Source organism: Tachypleus tridentatus, unplaced genomic scaffold, assembly GCF_004210375.1.
Source record: "Tachypleus tridentatus isolate NWPU-2018 unplaced genomic scaffold, ASM421037v1 Hic_cluster_2, whole genome shotgun sequence".
NCBI lineage: Eukaryota > Metazoa > Arthropoda > Merostomata > Xiphosura > Limulidae > Tachypleus > Tachypleus tridentatus.
In genome coordinates this window covers 31,311,963-31,326,291 of record NW_027467782.1, presented here as the reverse complement: position 1 = coordinate 31,326,291, position 14,329 = coordinate 31,311,963, and the positions used below count along the sequence as shown (strand labels likewise).

Sequence of the window (14,329 nt, the reverse complement as noted above, 5' to 3'; positions counted from 1 at the left end):
TTCCAAAATGTCAAGAGGTAGGTAGGGGCACTGAGACTAATTCAGTAAATGCAGCAAGCAGAAAAGATGGGAGATTCAATTTTCCATATTATAACTTCTCAATATCAGTAATTTGAGCTCCTAACTCATAAGAAACTATAGTCTTTGGTATTTGGACATCACAAACTCTAATTTGAGCATATCATATGATGCATAAAAACTAATATTTAGAAATTGTTTTTTTTTCAATATTTACTTATAAATTAGAAATTTAACTGATTACTAAAAATTTGAATTATAATTTCCAATTTAAAACCAAACTCGTTTAGAAATTCGAGCAAAGCATTACGAGGGCTGTTTGTGCAAGACTTCCCTAATTTAGCAATGTAAGACTAGAGGGAAGGCAGTTAGTCATCACCACCCACCACCAACTCTAGGGCTGCTTCTTTTACCAGTGAATGATGGGATTGACCATCACATTTAACATCCCCACAGTTGAAAGGGCCAGCATGTTTGTTGTGACGAGGATTCAATCCCTCAACGCACGGGTTGCAAGTTGAGTGTCTTAACCACCTGATTTGAAATTAGTGTTTTGAAGGAAATATTTGATGAAAAATTTTGTTGTAAGTAAATTTTTTTTATCCAGCTTCTGTCATTGAGTCATAGAAATTGAAATGAATGTTATGATATTATGCCATTCAGTGGACATGTAGTATCAGAATATGTATTTTCACCACCTCTGTTTCAAAAGGGGTATGTAAAAAAAACGTTTTTTATGTAACCATTTTTTAAATGGTACAAAAGTTATTTTATCCATACCATGAAATTCCATTGTAATTGATCATTTTTATTAAGTAAACTATATCTGGTCTAAAAACAAAAGCTTTTAAACATCACCCTTTCTTCATAAACTATAACAACAACAACATAAGTTTAATTGTGAATACACTTTGCACTGAGAAATTGTGCAGGACAAACTGTGAACATTTGACTGGTTAAGCTGATTTCTCCCAGCCAGTTCACTTGGCTGTGGTTTTGCTAGATAGTAGACATGGGGATAGTGGGAATCTCCTTAATCCATTCATGCACGTCACTAATCAGATGACGAGACATTTGGCTAATCATTGAAATTAAATTTTTAAGTAACCATGGTTTATTCTCTTCAGAAAGCACACTAGCTGAGCTAGCACTCAGCTTATTAAACTAAGCCTCAGATTGGCCTTAATGTGTGGTATTCAAGTACAGTAATTCACACAGTTATAAGTAGCTGCAAAATACAAATCCCTAAATGTTTTGCACAGAATTATTTCAAACATGAACAGTAAGAAATCCCACCTAATATTGTGCAATCACCAAAATAATCATTACTCAAACATTAAAACTAAGTCTCCATCCAACTACTGTCTTATAGGTTTCTTTGGACTACAACAGGCTCATGGAGAATTGAACAAGGAGATGTGTAGATAGAGATGAAATCAATAACTTTAATACATATTCCACACTGTTAATTCTAACCCTGAACCAAGTGCACTGTACTACAGTCCATTTCATAGTGAGGAAGTACTAATTATTGTAATGATTTAAAAGAGCCTCGCTTCAGGATGACATGACAATAAAAATACAAGTGTTACAGCACAATAGATACAGCTCATAACGTTTGCCTATAATAAAAGATCAGTATTCATGTGAGACTTGCATCTGATTTACATAGATACTTAAACTGCATTGAAAAACAGAAAATCTAACATACTAAATAAAATGAACAAAAAGATTAAAAAATGTGAAGTGTTAAAACTATGAATTAAAACCAATTTATGAAAAACAATTAAAATTTATCATACATCTGGAATGGCTGCTGCAGACTTACTACATGCAGTGAAATATTAAACTACTTATGTACGACCAAACTGCTCCCAAAAATAATTTTCTGATCATGACTTCATCAGTGACTAAAACAGTAAAAACCACTATTTGTGTGAACCTCAACAGACACAATTACAATGTTAGTCATAAACTGGATTCTTTTCATAAATCTTTAAATCATTATGATGCACAAGCACACAGAAATGAACTGAAAACTCCTGAGGATGAAATATGTGGTATTAATGAAATAACTTTGTTGAAGACCAGTATTTTGTAGAATACAATCATATTTCAGTTGTAATACAGTACATTTTATGTATATTTATATACATACATATTATTACTGTCTACAAGTAAATCTTGAAATATCAATTACTTCTCATAGATTACAGAAAAACAGTGATCTCTCCTTCTCAATGAATGTGTACTGACTTTTCACAGTTTGCTAAGTTTTGTCACATTTTACAACTGAAGTATGTAAAATATTTTTCTTGTTTTATATGCACATTGATATAAAGAACATCATAGGTTATATTTAAGTACCACAGATTTCTAGTGTAATTAATCATTCTTATTAATTAAACTGTATTTATGTCTAAAAATATATTTTTCAAACATCATTCATCTAACCTGTCCTTGTGAGTCTACAATAACAAAAAAATGGATCTACTCATGAAGACACTTTTCAAAACCTAAAATACCACGTAGGAAAAATTCTGAGCTTTCAATTGGTTATAAACATTTCATAGAAATAGAACAAAGTAAAAATGTGTAAACAATCATTTCCAAAAACCAAAGAAATGTACAGAATGAACTTTTTTGATTTTCTAAATATAGTAATATTTCAGAAAATAGATAAGAAAGGAGGTTTTTTATTTCATATTCTAGCTTGTCAAAATTTGGTAATTTAAATTTCTATTTGTTAAAAAGTATAAAATTTGCCTTTGGACATCAGAAATATAATTTAAACCAAAGAAGCCTTCGGTATAGTGCATGACAAACAAAAATTGATATTTAGGAACTGGTTTAAATATTTATTTTTAATTAATTAATTATTGTGTACTATTACATTTGAATTACAATCTACAATCTGCTACCACATGTATTCACATATATTCATAAAATAATTGATCAATAAAATTTTGAATGCAAATCTACAAATGTGATAACACCCTCTGACCCCTACACATAGTAATAGAGTTAAGAATGTGTAGAATGAAACAAATACAATTACTAGTATAAAATAATAAATAACATTCAAGCCACCAGAAGCAATACTTAAAGATTATATATGCTATTACACTCTTGTAACATGCATTTTGAAAGCACAGTCTTTGTATACTGTATGGTTTATGGAAAACATGCATGAAAGAGTGGTGTGATTTGGACATGAAAGCTTTCTAATAGCATCTTTGCAAGGGCAACAATGCTGCAAACACACAAAACTTGGTTTTGGTAAATACCAACAAAATCATGTCAACAATAAAGAAGGGTACATATTTTCATTGCAGCAGTAACTTGGTTGTTCAACATCATAATACTATTGTATTAATTTACCACATATAGGTGTGTGAATTTCTACTCATTACATGTGGCATTTAGAGCATAATGAAAGCTGATCACTAAGATGTTACTGACTAGTCATAGCATATCATTAGTTGAAATATATCATGCAGACTCTCCCTTCAGTGTTACACAAAGAGGGATATCTAAGAATGGGTTAACATTCAAAGAGTCATATCCATAGTTTCATGAAATAGTTGTATTGTACTTTATACTTCCTTCTATATATGAAACTTTATTGTTGTAAGATGTAGAAGCTACTTCTCTGAATACTTGTAATCTGATTTGGTGAGTGATCAACTGAAGAGAGGGAATGGATATGGTCAGATTTATTTTGGAAAAGTCAGGATTTGCCACAAAGATATATTTGTAATTTTTTGTTGAAAATGCTAAATCTTGTGTTTTAGTTATTTACATGGAGGAAACTTTAGGGCAAGTAGTTCTTGATGCAAAAGAATGTTTTTGTCATTCCAAAAATATCAAGAGACCGCTTATCAAAATTTCCATAAACAATACGTTCATAGAATTTCTCATTAATTTGTCACTTTTCACCAACAGATGTAAAAGGTTGCAAAGATCATGTGTTACTTATTAGATAAAATACTTGGCTATACAAGCAACAGACCATTTTAACTGAGAAGATATTCACCAACTGTCCCATTTATTAATAGAAGTTGGAATTTTTTGTGTGTGTGATTTATTTTTCTCCAAAATCTGATGTTTCAAACAAGACAGGTTTTCTAAATTCCTTAAAGCTGCTATAAATCATTTATGAATGTATTTTTTAGCCCATTTCAAGCCCACCACCACTTCTCCATAGTGTACTCTTCTGTCAAAACTATATAGAATCCTGGCTAATAATTAAATACCCATTATGTCATTTAGGTGTAAATATCCAGTGTACCTTTGAAAGATTGTAAATGTCAATACACTAGATCCAAAAGTTAACACCAAAGGTAAACAACACGAATAACCTGAAGTCAACTTGTATATCTAATGAATATAAAGTTTTAATGTTATGACAGTATCAGTCTGAGGCATGCTCATTGTAGTTTTGAAAACTGATTTTAAAAAATTAAATACAAGAAGAAGATTTTCAAACATATGTCATACAAATATCTTTGGTAGCATATATGTAAAGTTCAATTAAAAGTTGTTGCTTATAATTATAAATACTGTACCAAATATAGTTTTGTTTCTGGAATATGTTAAATACTTTTCCTTTCATAATAACTTGCAGCGAAGTCCACATATTGTGAAGACTGGAATTGTACAGCCTGATCCAGTGTCAAATTTACAAGTCATATTGATGTAAGAATGTTGTTATGAATTAGGAAGAAACAAACCTTTTGCTTATATCAAATTGTTATTTTGTTTGCCACAATGAACATTTTTTATTATAATATTTGTTATAAAAACTGAGAAAAATGAATGAAAGGAACATTGATATCAAACAGATATGCATTCATATTCATCCTGATACTTTTGTGAAATCTTCATCTTTTAGTCACAAAACTATGTGTTATGATCTTATATATTCCAAGTTCAACTCACAGTCTGGAGTAGTGGGTTTGAATTCTTGTTCAACCAAAAATGCTTGTTCTTTCAGCTTTGGGACATTATAATATTATAATCTTTTTGGTGGGAATACAGTTTCCATTAAATACTTTAAAGTAGAAAGCAAATAAATAGAAACCACCCCTAATATTTCTACCAATTATACCTTCAACCTTTCAAAATAAAAGATATTAATTTGAAATATACACCCTACTGTGATATTTGTGTATGATCTTTGATGATTATTCATGGCAACTAACTAGATTGACATCACTGTTTGGATTTTGACTGATAGATGGGATATTCTGAACACATTTCAGTGCTGTTCCATTATGGCAGTAAGTTGGCAGCATGGACTATTAACGACAGTGCAGTATTGATATATATATATATGTAAAGAAACTCAGGAAATAACCAAAATTACATAATAAAGCACATACCTGCACAAATAGAAGTCACACAAAAATAAAACCAGTGTGCAAGTGGTACACAAACACTTATCGTACTGTCACTGGCACCAAGTTGTACATACTTATGAATAATGGTGATTTTCAATTTTTTTATTATTTATATGTGGAAACATTCACAAGTCATGGGTTAACCCCACTGTAAGAGATAAAAGTTAACAATGGTAATTGTTTCAGCTATGTAGGTACATTTGATACAGTAGAGACATGTTTATCCCTATGTGTAAATATTTTCAACTTTTTCACAAACTTCTTCATAGTTTTTTGAAATTGTTTGAAAAATCAACTGAATAAACATTTTTATGTGCTTTTATGTTAACATACCATAACTAAATAGTTCTAGTTATCGTAAAGGTACGTGAATAAAAAAGTTTCATACTTAAAGTTAAACATCAGAAATGTATTTCTGGACAAAAGTATGAAAATTACATGATTATATATTTATAGGTTTTATTTATTACAGAAGCAGTTTTATGTTTATAAATTAGTTTCAGATGCTGATATATTTATATTCAGTCCAGTTATGTTTTAATCATAATATACGTGTAATTATCATCATATTTTGAACTTTTTTGTTAGTTTGTATAATAAAAAATAAAATGATTTATGACATTGTCAGTTCATCACTAGATTGATTTATAACATCTACAAACTAAAAGGTAAACAGAATGTATCTATGATTCACTCTGTTCCTGTGCAGGTACAGTGGTAAATTTATGAATTCTTTATGCTAAAATCGGGGGGTTCAGTTCCATTTGGTGGATACAATAGACAGCCTGATGTGGCTTTGCAATAAGAAAACACACACACTTGTCTCCTTAGTAATGCAATTCTGTGTTTCACCATCAACTATTTCTAGTTTATTCATATAACATTTAATTATTTTCAGGCATATTTTAGTGTTTTTAGTTTCAAATTTTATGCATATTATTTCGTAAAATTTGTGAAGTATAGTTATAATTTATAATGCTGAATTTGGATGTTCCCTTGATAAAAGAACAGATTTTAATTTAAACTTATCAAAACTCCTGTGAATCAGTATTAAGTTTATCAGTCAGAAAAGTCAAATAGCATGAATATTTTGAAGTACAAATGTTGTTTGTAGTAAAAGATCTGTTTATATGATTGCAATGCATGTGGAACTTGTACATGCTTGGTTTAGTTGTATTTTTATAAATGAAAGGTAAGCTATATTACCCACATTAAGCAAGAATAAATTTGTGTCTAAGAGAAATAATCTCAGATTTATAGAACAATGGAAAACATCCAAGAATCATTATAAATTTGTATCGGCACATCTGTCATTAGTAATGTAGTACAAATATTAAGAGTTGTATTTTAGTTATTAACCTTTTTTCTAAATTTGAATCAGGAACAGCAAGATAGTTGTACTATATTTTCTATCCATTTTCCTTGTCGTGTAGAAAATTAAATTTGATAACAGTGCATTAGCTTAGATGTTATGATTTTTATGATATGCATAGTTTATAGTGTACATTCGGTTAGATTTGATTGGTATGTAGCTTTCATAGTTGCAGCCAACAGTATGTAATATTCCACAGTTTTAAAATATATATGGATGAGTGCAAAGTGAATTGTTTTAATTTGACTGTATACATGAAAACCATGTACATACCTTTTCCTGAATTGTAATGACTACGTACACTACTGTACACAGTATTTTGCACGTGATTACATAGTTCAAACTGCATAACTTTAAAAATAAATTTCCAAGACAGACATGTATGCAGTCAAAGTTTAAAATCAACTGTATTATGGTTATCTATTTATTTTCATTTACCTCTACACAAACAAATTGTGTGTAAAACGTTCATCAGATATTTACAACAATGTTATAACAATAACTTGACACACATAAATGTACAGTTATAGTAATATTGTCTTACATGACATATTTTAAACTTGAAGTGACTGAAACAAATCATCTTATTTAAGTTATAATGAACATTAAAATTTTAGCACATACATAAGCTCTTATCATTAGGTTTAATTTAGTTTTACTCTGTTTAGCATTGTTTTGACCAGAATTGTATATTTCTTCTGAATAGGTTTGCCATATATTTTATGTACAATGAGCAGGCTTCATAAATGGTGACCTTCAAGTCATTTGTTAAAAATGGTATGGGGTATTATCCACATTAATGTTTAGAACTCTGTTGTTTTTTGTGTGTTTAACTGTTGGTTATTGTGGAGGACTGAATTTGAACTTGAGTACAAAAACAAAACAGGTTATTGCAGTATTCTAGATGTAAGAAATAGTGTGTTATAAGGAACTTTACAAAATAATACTGTTCACTAAGATTGTGGGAGTTTTAATATTTTCTTACAAAACAGTAAGAATGCTACTATATTTTTGTTTGAAATGTTTCCAGGGTTTTTTGCTCATAATACTGAACTGGTATCTCTCACTTTCTTTAAATGTTGGCTGTGATTAAGTTTTTGTTTGCTATTCTTTGTGTTACTTTCATATTGTTTTAATAATTTCATATTGTGCTTTTTGCTGTTTTTTTTTACCTCATGAATTGTTTGTTTTGTCTTACTGTATGGGTATTGTAGTTTGTAATTTAGTCTGCATATTGCTTGCTGCAGGTGAAGAAGTGCTTACTTCAAGTTTTTCCATTTAAGAACTTTATAAAGATTTATACTGAATACTATTCTGTTTTTTCTCAAAGTTTTTATTGTAACATTAAATGAATAGCAGTAAAACTTGTTAAACAGTTAACTTTCTTATAATTCTATATTTAACTGGAAAAGAAAAACTTGTGCAAATTTTACGTGACTTGAATTTTAATTGTCCAGGAATTAGTAAAACGTTGAAAATAAATTGGGACTAAATTGAGATTTTGTGTTCAGAACAAGATTTAGTGTGAACAAAACTGTATTTTTCTTCTTTACAGATCTATAACATTTTAATCCTTTTTCACTGTGTGAATGGCCTTCAAGTTCAACTTTCCAGCTCCTTGTAGTCATGTCAGTGATGCTGAACAAGGTAACTGTGAAGAAACCTGTGAAGGAAGAATCTGTTCATCAGGAAGAAAGGTACCAATAAACAGTGGAGGTGAAACTATGGGAGTAGAGGTTACAGTCACTCCACAGCACGTTCAGGTTTGTCCATTTCATTTTTTTTAGGTATGTTGCTTTGTTAATTTTAGTTTTGTTGAGGTTTAAAAAAATATTATTAAACATTAAATTTCTTTAAGTGAGCTAAACATATATAGTGTAGCTCCTACAGTAACATTATAAAGGCAGGGAACCATCAACAAAACGGGGGTCACAGAAGGCTGTGGGTTTCCTCTGCTACATAGGGGTTGATCGATGTAGATCTCTCATTCTCTTCAATCAGTCTTACAAACCCTTTTAAAATGTAAAATTGAGCAGCAATTTCTTGTATATCAACATTTGATATGTGTATTTGTGTCAATTATTTTAAAGCTGACATTTGTATTTCCAAGCTCACAGCAGGCAAGATCTAATTATGGACAATGTTTTATCACTAAGAAAAATAACACTTTTGGAGCACAAGAGGAGAAAGGCAGGTACTTTAGTCCATCCATTCACCCACATTTTTTGTATTATTGAGCTCTTATTAAAAACCAAACTGTCAAATGTCTTGTGATGACTGAAATTTCATTCTAGAAGGCTCTGTGACTTATTGTGAGAAAAGAACTAGAGTATTTTTTGTGATTATTCAGTGAGTTGGAAAAGGGGGCATGTTAATGCAGGGTTTGTAACTCCTCCACCCCCATTATTGCTGATATTGAACACTTTGATTAAGTTAGCATTAATTATATTTGTAGATGGTGTCTTGTTCTTCAACTAAAAAGTAAGACACGTTTATACAATTTTCTCTAATATGCATGCACACAGTGTGGGGGAAAGCACACAAACATTTAATATATACATCTCAGAGACTGTGCTGAGCTACCTTTGGAGGAATTAATGAATAAAAATGACCAATTTGTTGCAATAATGCATAAACTGAGATGAAGTTTCCATTTCAACAGCCACTATAAGGCTGGTATGAAAAGCTGTTGTTTGAGTTGTTATAATTTCTTACTTTGACCTGTCTGTAAGACACTTCTGTAGCCATTGGTTTTCTATTAAATAATCATTTAAAATGCTGTAAAAAGATGTGATGAGCTGGGTGTTGAAAGCAGGTAACAGAATGCACCCCTACTGACATTATAATTGATACTACCTCTTTCTACAGGGTCATAATGACCATTATAGAGTCTAGTAAATGAATGTTATAAATGAATTGTATGAAAATCAGGATTTTTCTCATTTATCATATCTTCCACCTCCAGATTTTAAGTTCATGTACAAATAAAAGACAGGTACCTCAGCTTGATAAATATGAAACATAAAATTCTGATTCTGGCTCAGAACTTCTTACTAGGGCATGTGCTAGTTGACTTCTAGGTGTTGCTGTACCTAACATGAGTCATCACAGATGGTATCTGCTGCTTCATGGGATAGTTCACCTGGTATCAACTTGAATGTGAATTTGTATTATTAATGGCACAAAAATAATATGTTCTTCTGAATTATTGCCATTTACGTTGATTGGCCAGCTACAAGGAGAACATAAATCATGTAATTAGTTTCTGTTTTGAAAGAATTGTGACCTGTAAAGTGCAGCATTTTTATCTTGGTATGTGTTGAGTCTGCAGTGCATATTTTAATAATAATTTTTCCTTTTGAGTCTGTTTTAATTTTCATTCCACTTGTCAATTTTATTTTGCAAAGTGGTAAACATGTGAAATAATTATAGATTATCAAAAAGTTAGAACTTGTGTTTGGTAAAGTCCATGTTCTATATAATGTAATATTTTCTCACACTAATCTTCCATCTCAATAAATCATCAAGTCTGTCAGTATGCAGGGTGTGGATTACACAAATGCCTCTATTTTTGTAAACTACAATAACTAATCTCATCAGTACTTCCAAAGTTTATTTTTCATACTATGGATCTCTGATAAATCTGTTTAAAGTTTATTTTATATAGCCTTGACAGAACTAATGGGGGTATTTAGTCAACTGTAAAAGTGTTATCAAAGTAGCCATTATTCTAAACCAAAACATATATGGTTAAGGTAGAATAGAATACTCTTCATCCCTACCATGTCTTGTATTGAGTGAATCATTATGGTCTGCATTTGAAAATAGGTCTTTGTGGTCATCTATTGCACTGTTTCAAGTTATGTTGTTCCTTCAGACTCTCCATTGTGTTTTACTTTTCTTCTAATGAAGATTGATAGCCCTCATTACATTCCAGTTTTCCCATAAGTACCACATCTTTCTTATCTGGGTGAAATGTATACCTGACTCAGTCTCCCACATCAGTTTTCCAAATTTGACTTTCTTGTCTTCAGGTGTGTCCTCTGGATGGCTTTGGAGGATGCTTCTTTCCTTCCCTAAAACTGTTTCTTCCACCTATTCAATGTAAGATTCTCGCTATCTGTTGATATGACATAATGTACTGTATTGGAAGTTGTAACTCACCTAAACTGTAAATGTATTTCTGGAAGGTTCTTACCTCATTTCACACTTTCCATCTTACCTCTTCATTAAAACCTGATACTTCCAAATTCTAAGAGAACTCAAAGTGATATCTGGTAGAATTGAACAGAGGAAGTCATAAGCATGATGAGAATACCTTGCACTATTACTGATGGAGGGTTGTTACATGATAATTTTAATGAATAATTTGCAATCAAGAGGAGACAGAAACTTATGAGATGCTTGAAAACAAGTTTTACAAGTAGATGGCAGCATTGAATGAGAATATCTGTTGATGTAAAAGGATTGTTTGTTTATTTTTTAATTTTGTGAAAGCTACATGAGGTCTATCTGTCTCCACTAGCCATCCTTAATTTAGCAGTGTAAGACAAGAGAGAAGACAGCTAGTCATCACCACCCACTGCCAGCTCTTGGGCTACTTCTCTTCCAGTAAATGTTTGGATTGACTGTAACATTAGAATAGCTCTTACAACTGAAAGCGTGAGCATATTTGGTGTGATGGGGATTGATACTAGCAATCTTCAAATTATGAGTTGAGGGTTTAAACTGCCTGGTTATTCCAGGCCTGTGTAAAAGGAGGTAAGTATTTATTGGAAGTACATTTTTAGTACAGAAAATGATAAATATCACAACAATATTATAGAATACGTGATGCAGATTGAAAATAAATATGCAGGTTAATCATTTGGGTTAGTGTTGTTAATGTTACATTTTAGTTAATTTTTTATTTTTAATCGTACCTGTTATAGAGTGTACACTAACATATTGTCTTACAGTCTTACACTCTCACAGGTTTGCTTTGTTTAAATTGTAGTTGTGAGAAATACGTGACAGTTTTAGTGTGGGAGGTTGCAGCCACATTTGGTTCTCACACAATGACTTTTTTCATTCATTCCATATATAAATAACTTTGAAATAACTTTATACATTTCTATTCTAAGTTTCTACCAGTATGTTATCTCTAACCAGCACTCTTTCATTTTTATCATGCTTGATTCAACTTCATTGTATGTTTCACACACACAGTGTTATGTACATGGTTGTTGAAATTATTTTATTCAAGAAAGGTTGAATTTGTTAAATTATTTGCAGCTTATACAGTTCTCTCAAATGTAGCGTTATTTACAAAACTGTGAACATTGTTTAGTGTGTAATACAATAATTATTAAATTTTCAGTCTCTTTCACACAATCCAATCCAATGTAATCTTTTATAATTGTTGAGAATCAGATTACAGCATTAGTTACCAATATATAAAAAGAGTGTACTTCAAAAAATGAAAAACATCTTTTGAGGTAGGAAAATAAAAGTTATAAATTGAAGAAGTAACTAAAAGTAGAAAAGTGGTATTTGTTAATTCACACTTTCTTAACACTTGAAATTGAGTTTGTAATATTTTTATGAACCACAAATCTTTCTAGATAATAAAAATCTTACATTTAAATAATGTTAAACGACTGTTGTTACCTCAGTTCTAACTTCATGAACAATTGTTTGAAAAACTTCTCTGTTTTTATTAGATATATGATTATTTAGAATATTCTTAAAAGAGGAAAATAAATTATTTTGTTTCGTTATTATGTATAATTTTATTAAATAATAAAATTTAAGTGAAATTTTAAACTTTGTTTTGGTAACAATGGAATATTTAGCAGTTAGCTATATGACTGATGTTCTTGCCCAAACCTGTGTTTATGAAAATGAAATAGCAGCAGTTTATAAAGAAGTAGGTTATATTGATTGTTATTAGTAACTATTATGAGGTTTTTTTAAAGAAGAGATCTTCTTACCAAACTTCTGAATACTTACATAAACTTTTATTTCTCTAGTGATGATAAAAATTTTAAATAACATTAGAGATAGTAATAATGAATTTACATCCAAATGAGAATTTACATCTACAGCAATGAGATGAAGAGTCCAACTAGCATCACATAAAGCTTTTAAGCAAAGTCTCTGATATACTGACAGTTCTCTCTTTCTTTTTGGGCTGTGAAATGATAATGTCATATGTGTGTTATTACTATTTTTATCAAGATTTATTTGTGGATGGCTATTAAATATATTCCTTCTAGCATATACTTGTTCAATATGCTAGATTTTTTCTACACAGTTAAAACATTGTGTGTAGTACAATGACATTTATTTCAGGCCCTAAATTTTATCACTATATTCATTCAAACAGAACCATCATGACATGCCCAAGGTACAAGTGTAGGGAATTCTAAAAACTGAGTGTTCTCACCCCAGCTCATTTAATTGTTAAAAAGTGATCAGTGAATCACTACCATGGTGTTGAAATTTACAATCAGTAATAACATGGAAGAATTAGCCCATAAAATGGAAAGAATGACAAAATATTCTTTTACCCTTACACTTTCACACAGTACTGTATAAAGAAACTAATTAAACAAACTGTATGTGATGCACAGGGTGTTCAGAAAATCACTGTGCAGTTTTGTAATCATATGTCTATTTAGTCTATTTCTAGCCAGCAACTGATAGCGGTATTTAGAAACAAAATAAGATAGGATCTAAGCCTGTATTGATGCCAACAGGGGTCACTTTCAACATTGTTTATAATTGTCGCTCATATTTACCTCCTGCATTCTGTATTGAAACACATCTGTTAATAAATATATAAGTGCACAGTGACTTTCTGAATACCATGTGTAATAAGTACTTTTGTAAAACAAATGTTTTTTATTATTTAACACGGCATCTGTTCATTGAAGTAGCTGACCAGTGAAAACAATACAGGACTCTACAGTGATAACTAGATACACATTAATAGCTCAAAAACCAAATATCCCAATATACATGTTAAAATATATTGGCCATGAAGACTGGCATCATTTTAGGACAAGAAAATTAACAGACTGTATTTTTGAGATTTCTCCAAGAGCAGTAGTATATTGGGTGTCATGACTTCCTATTATTCAGCTTCTTAGATTTTGAAAATAACATCCATTTCTCCTCTATGTAAGAATGTTGTTACGAAATAGGAATAAATAAAACTCTTGCTTAGATCAAATTATTATTTTATTTGCCTCAATGAACATTTTTTTAAAGTTTTTTGATAAAAATGAATAAATGAGAGGAAAGTTGATGTCAAACAGATATGCATTCAGATACATCCTGATATATTTGTGAAATCTACATCATTTAGTGTCAAAACTATGTGTTATGATCTTACATATTGCAATTTCAACTTGCAGTGTGAATTGTGGGTTGAATCCTCGTCCAAACAAACATGGTTGTTTTTTTCAGCCAAGTAATCATCATAATATTATAATCAACCCTACTTTTCTTCAATAAAAAGTAACCCAAAAGTTGACAGTGGGTATTGATGACT

The 14,329-nt window shown here is 30.6% G+C and overlaps 1 long non-coding RNA gene across 3 annotated transcripts; it reads left to right on the top strand.

Moving 5' to 3' along the window:
- The first annotated feature begins 441 nt into the window (after positions 1-441).
- Positions 442-14,329, top strand: LOC143242423 (uncharacterized). 3 transcript variants are annotated; one of them, XR_013022647.1, is made up of 3 exons: positions 442-602; positions 8,348-8,555; positions 11,318-14,329. It is a non-coding gene; the product is annotated as an uncharacterized LOC143242423 (long non-coding RNA). The 3 variants fall into 3 exon arrangements; XR_013022648.1 differs by lacking the exon at positions 442-602 and adding an exon at positions 4,622-4,716; XR_013022649.1 differs by lacking the exon at positions 442-602 and adding an exon at positions 4,854-5,300.